Raw genomic sequence first — 6,975 nt, forward strand, 5'->3', positions numbered from 1 at the left:
TCTGCACAACTCCAAAAGTCCTGAAACTCCATGAAACAACTTTTTGGATTTATTAAGAATTTATGAGAGAAAGAAATAGGCCAGGGGGCCCACACCCTGTCCAGGAGACAGGGGGGCGCGCCCTCCCTGTAGGGTGCGGCCCCTATCTCCTGGGCCCCCTGGTGGGCCTCTGGCGTCCATCTTCTGCTATATCATCACTCTTTCCCTGGAAAAAATCGTGGGCAAGCTTACGGGACGAAACTCCACCGCCACAAGGCGGAACCTTGGCGGAATCAATCTAGGGCTCTGGCGGAGCTGTTCTGCCGGGGACACTTCCCTCCCGGAGGGGGTCATCACCAATGATCCTCTCATCGGGAGGGGGTCAATCTCCATCAACATCTTCACCAGCACCATCTCCTCTCAAAACCCTAGTTCATATCTTGTATCCAATCTTGTATCAAAACCACAAATTGGTACCTGTTGGTTGCTAGTAGTGTTGATTACTCCTTGTAGTTAATACTAATTGTTTTACTTGGTGGAAGATCATATGTTCAGATCCTTTATGCATATTATTACTCCTCTGATTATGAACATGAATATGCTTTGTAAGTAGTTACATTTGTTCTTGAGGACATGGGTGAAGTCTTGCTATAAGTAGTCATGTGAATTTGGTATTCGTTCGATATTTTGATGAGATGTATTTTGTCTTTCCTCTAGTAGTGTTATGTGAACGTCGACTACATGACACCTCACCATTATTTGGGCCTAGAGGAAGGCATAGGGAAGTAATAAGTAGATGATGGGTTGCTAGAGTGACAGAAGCTTAAACCCTAGTTTATGCGTTGCTTCGTTAGGGGTTGATATGGACCCATATGTTTAATGCTGTGGTTAGGTTTACCTTAATACTCCTTTTTGTAGTTGCGGATGCTTGCAATAGGGGTTAATCATAAGTGGGATGCTTGTCCAAGTTAGGGCAGTACCCAAGTGCCGGTCCACCCACATATCAAATTATCAAAGTACCGAACGCGAATCTTATGAACGTGATGAAAACTAGCTTGACGATAATTCCCAATGTGTCCTCGGGAGCTCCTTTCTCATTATTAGATTTGTCCAGGCTTATCCTTTGCTACATAAAGGATTGGGCCACCTTGCTGCACTTTATTTACTTTATTTACTTTTTGTTCATTACTATTTATCTTATCACGAAACTATCTATCACCTACTATTTCAGTGCTTGCAGAGAAACCTTACTGAAAACCGCTCATCATTTCCTTCTACTCCTCGTTTGGTTCGACACTCTTACTTATCGAAATGACTACGATAGATCCCCTACACTTGTGGGTCATCAAGACTCTTTTCTAGCGCCGTTGCCAGGGAGTGTAGCGCTTTTGGTGAGTGGAACTTGGTAAGGAAACATTTATATAGTGTGCTGAAATTTTATGTTACTTGTCACTATGGAAACTAATCCTTTGAGGGGCTTGTTTGGGGTATCTTCACCCCAACCAGAAGAGCAAAGAGATGCTCCTCAACCTACTGAACCTTATGAAAATGTTCACTTTGAGATTCCTTCGGATATGATAGAAAAACTGCTAGCTAATCCTTTTGCAGGAGACGGAACATTGCATCCCGACTTACACCTTATCTTTGTGGATGAAGTTTGTGGATTATTTAAGCTTGCAGGTATCCTCGATGATGTTGTCAAAAGGAAGGTCTTCCCTTTATCTTTGAAGGGAGATGCAATGACATGGTATAGGCTATGTGATGATACGAGATTTTGGAATTATAAGCGACTGAAGTTGGAATTTCACCAGAAGTTCTATCCTATGCATCTTGTTCATCGTGATCGTAATTACATATATAATTTCTGGCCTCACGAAGGGGAAAGCATCGCTCAAGCTTGGGGGAGGCTTAAGTCAATGTTATATTCATGCCCCAATCATGAGCTCTCTCGGGAAATGATTATTCAGAATTTTTATGCTCGGCTTTCTCTTGATAATCGCAACCTGCTCGATACTTCCTGTGCTGGTTCCTATATGCTGAAGACTATTGATTTCAAATGGGACTTATTGGAAAGAATTAAACGCAACTCTAAAGATTGGGGTTCCGACGATGGTAAGGAGTCAGGTATGACACCTAAGTTCGATTGTGTTAAATCTTTTATGGATACCGATGCTTTCCGTGGATTTAGCTCTGAGTATGGACTTGACTCTGAGATAGTATCTACCTTTTGTGAAACTTTTGCTACTCATGTTGATCTCCCTAAAGAGAAGTGGTTTAAATATAACCCACCTATTGAAGTGAAAGTAGTTGCACCTATTACAGTCGAAGAAAATACTATTACATATAGTGATCCTATTATTCCTACTGCTTATGTTGAAAAACCTCCTTTTCCTGTTAGGATAAAAGATCATGTTAAAGCTTCGACTGTTGTTTGTAAGAGTAATACTAGGACCTATACACCTCCTGAGCAAATTAATGTTGAACCTGGTATTGCTATGATTAAAGATCTCTTGGATGAGGACTTAGATGGGCATGTTATCTCTTTCTTGGGTGAAACTGCTAATATTGCTAGACCCGATACTAAGACACGAAGACCTGTTATAGGCACGCCTGTTATTTCTGTTAAAATAGGAGATCATTGTTATAATGGCTTATGTGATATGGGTGCTAGTGCTAATGTGATACCTTATGATCTTTATAAAGAAATTATGCATGATATTGCACCTGTTGAATTAGAAGACATTGATGTTACTATTAAGCTTGCTAATAGGGACACCATTAAACCTATTGGGATTGTTAGAGATGTTGAAGTCTTGTGTGGGAAGATTAAATACCCTGCTGATTTTCTTGTTCTTGGTTCCCCACAAGATGATTTTTGTCCCATTATTTTTGGTAGACCCTTCTTGAATACTGCTAGTGCTAAGATTAATTGTGAAAAGAATATTGTCACTGTTGGCATAGATGGTATGTCTCATGAGTTTAATTTCGCTAAGTTTAGTAGACAACCTCGTGAAAGGGAACCACCTAGTAAGGATGAAATTATTGGTCTTGCTTCCATTGCTGTTCCTCCAACTGATCCGTTAGAACAATATTTATTAGACCATGAAAATGATATGTTTATGACGGAAAGGGAAGAAATAGATGAAGTGTTCCTTAAACAAGAACCTATGCTAAAACATAACCTTCCCGTTGAAATTCTTGGGGATCCCCCTCCACCCAAGGGTGATCCCGTGTTCGAACTCAAACCCTCACCTGATAATCTCAAGTATGCTTATCTTGATGAAAAAGAAATATATCCTGTTATTATTAGTGCTAACCTTTCAGAGAAAGAAGAAGAAAGATTGTTGAAAACTCTGAAGAAGCACCGAGCTGCTATTGGATATACTCTGGACGATCTTAAGGGCATTAGTCCCACGTTATGTCAACACAAAATTTCAGTGGAGAAAGATGCCAAACCAGTTAGAGATCCTCAAAGACGATTAAATCCTAAAATGAAGGAAGTGGTAAGAAGGAGATTCTAAAACTCCTTGAGGCATGTATTATTTATCCCGTTGCTGATAGTGAATGGGTAAGCCCTGTCCATTGTGTCCCTAAAAAGGGAGGTATTACCGTTGTTCCTAATGATAAAGATGAATTGATCCCGCAAAGAATTATTACAGGCTATAGGATGGTAATTGATTTCCGTAAGTTAAATAAAGCTACTAAGAAAGATCATTACCCTTTACCTTTTATTGATAAAATGCTAGAAAGGCTATCCAAACACACACATTTTTGCTTTCTAGATAGTTATTCTGGCTTCTCTCAAATACATGTGTCCGCGAAGGATCAATCTAAAACTACTTTTCCTTGCCCTTTTGGTACATTTGCTTATAGACGTATGCCTTTTGGTTTATGTAATGCACCTGCTACCTTTCAAAGATGCATGATGGCTATATTCTCTGATTTTTGTGAAAAGATTTGTGAGGTATTCATGGATGAATTCTCCGTCTATGGATCCTCTTTTGATGATTGTTTGAGCAACCTTGATCGAGTTTTGCAGAGATGCGAAGACACTAGTCTCGTCCTAAATTGGGAAAAGTGTCACTTTATGGTTAATGAAGGCATTGTCTTGGGGCACAAGATCTCCGAGAGAGGTATTGAAGTTGATAGAGCCAAAGATGATGCTATTGAAAACATGCCATGTCCCAAGGACATAAAAGGTATAAGAAGTTTCCTTGGTCATGCCGGTTTTTATAGGAGGTTCATTAAGGACTTTTCTAAAATCTCTAGGCCTCTGACTAATTTATTGCAAAAAGATATTCCTTTTGTCTTTGATGATGATTGTGTAGAAGCATTTGAAACACTTAAGAAAGCTTTGATCACAACACCTATTGTTCAGCCACCTTATTGGAATTTACCTTTTGAAATTATGTGTGATGCTAGTGATTATGCTGTAGGTGCTGTTTTAGGGAAAGAGTCGATAAGAAATTGAATGTTATCCAGTATGCTAGTAAGACTCTTGATTCTGCCCAGAGAAATTATGCTACTACTGAAAAAGAGTTCTTAGCAGTTGTATTTGCATGTGATAAGTTTAGACCTTATATTGTTGATTCCAATGTTACTATTCACACTGATCATGCTACTATTAAATATCTTATGGAAAAGAAAGATGCTAAGCCTAGATTCATTAGATGGGTTCTCTTGCTCCAAGAATTTGACTTGCATATTATTGATAGAAAGGGAGCTGAGAACCCCGTTGCAGACAACTTGTCTAGGTTAAAGAATGTTCTTGATAACCCACTACCTATTAATGATAGTTTTCCTGATGAACAATTAGCGGTTGTCAATGCTTCTTGTACTGCTCCTTGGTATGCTGGTTATGCTAATTACATTGTTGCTAAATATATACCGCCTAGTTTCACATACCAGCAAAAGAAAAAGTTCTTTTATGATTGAAGACATTACTTTTGGGATGATCCACACCTTTATAAAGAAGGAGTAGATGGTATTATTAGATGTTGTGTGCCTGAGCATGAACAGGAACAAATCCTATGCAAGTGTCACTCTGAATCTTATGGAGGACACCATGCTGGAGATAGAACTGCACACAAGGTACTACAATCTGGTTTTTATTGGCCTACTCTCTTCAAAGATGCTCATAAGTTTGTCTTATCTTGTGATGAATGTTAAAGAATAGGTAACATTAGTAGACGTCAGGAAATACCTATGAATTATTCTCTTGTTATTGAACCGTTTGATGTTTGGGGCTTTGATTATATGGGACCTTTTCCTGCCTCTAATGGTTATACACATATTTTAGTTGCTGTTGATTACGTTACTAAGTGGGTAGAAGCTATTCCAACTAGTAGTGCTGATCATAACACTTCTATTAAAATGCTTAAAGAAGTTATTTTTCCGAGGTTTGGAGTCGCTAGATATCTTATGACTAATGGTGGTTCACACTTTATTCATGGTGCTTTCCGTAAGATGCTTGCTAAGTATGATGTCAATCATCGAATCACATCTCCTTATCACCCGCAGTCTAGTGGTCAAGTAGGGTTGAGCAATAGAGAGCTCAAATTAATTTTGCAAAAGACTGTGAATAGATCTAGAAAGAATTGGTCCAAAAAAAATGATGATGCATTATGGGCCTATAGAACTGCATACAAAAACCCTATGGGTATGTCTCCTTATAAGATGGTTTATGGAAAAGCATGTCATTTACCTCTCGAACTTGAACATAAAGCATATTGGGCTATTAAAGAGCTCAATTATGACTTCAAACTTGCCGGTGAGAAGAGGTTGTTTGATATTAGCTCACTTGATGAATGGAGAACCCAATCATATGAGAATGCCAAGCTTTTCAAAGAAAAAGTCAAACACTGGCATGATAAGAGGATACAAAAGCGTGAGTTTAACGTAGGAGATTATGTGTTATTATTCAACTCTCATTTAAGATTTTTTGCAGGAAAACTTCTCTCAAAATGGGAAGGTCCCTACGTTATCGAGGAGGTCTATTGTTCTGGTGCTATAAAAATCAACAACTTCGAAGGCACAAATCGGAGGGTGGTAAACGGTTAAAGAATTAAACATTATATTTCAGGTAATCCTATCAATGTTGAAATTAATATTATTGAAACTATAACCCCTGAAGAATACATAAGAGACACTTTCCAGAACAACTCTAATGGCTTACCCCACTATAACCCCAGGAGAACCCAAGCATATTATTGAAACTCCGAAAAACAAGCTATAACGTGTCATAACAACCCCACTATAACCCCTGAAAATATGAAAAAGAGCTTTACGTGTTCTCCAGAAGCTATGCAGCATCCTTGGGTAAAAGGAGCTTTGGCCGTTACGGGCAAGCTCCGTAAAGAAATTATGGACCTCAAACAACAAGTCAATAAGCTCGAGGAGGAGAACCGTATCCTGAAGGGCATCATCGCCAAGAAGATCATAACACCAACCGTGAAGAAGGAGAAATAACCACATGGGTATGGGCACTCCCCTTGGCAACTGCCAAGCTTGGGGGAGGTGCCCTGGTATCGTATCACCATCACACTCCTATCTTTACCGCTTTATTTAGTTTGATCCTTTTAGTAGTATCTTGATCTAGTAGATTGAAGTTTTGATATCAAGTAGTTTTGAGTTTCGCATTGTGATCTCTTTATAACATATGATATCAAAACTCTTTTTCATATTTTCAGGGGTTATAGTGGGGTTGTTATGACACGTAAAACTCGAGCTTATTGACTTGAAACCCCTCTTTAATGGCAAACACTATAAGAGACACGTAAAACTATAACCCCTGGAGAACCGAAGCATATTATTGAAAATCCGAAAAGGCATAGGTACGTGGTACGGTAAGTAAACCAACACCAAAACAACTCTAATGACAATTTTTATCAGTTTTGGATTATTTAAGAATTTTAGGAAGAAAGAAGTAGTCCGAAAGGGACACAAAGCTCCCACGAGAGAGGAGGCCGCGCCCCCCCTGTAGGGCGCGCCCCCTAT

This window comes from Triticum aestivum, chromosome 1B (assembly GCF_018294505.1).
Source record: "Triticum aestivum cultivar Chinese Spring chromosome 1B, IWGSC CS RefSeq v2.1, whole genome shotgun sequence".
NCBI classification, from domain to species: Eukaryota; Viridiplantae; Streptophyta; class Magnoliopsida; order Poales; family Poaceae; genus Triticum; species Triticum aestivum.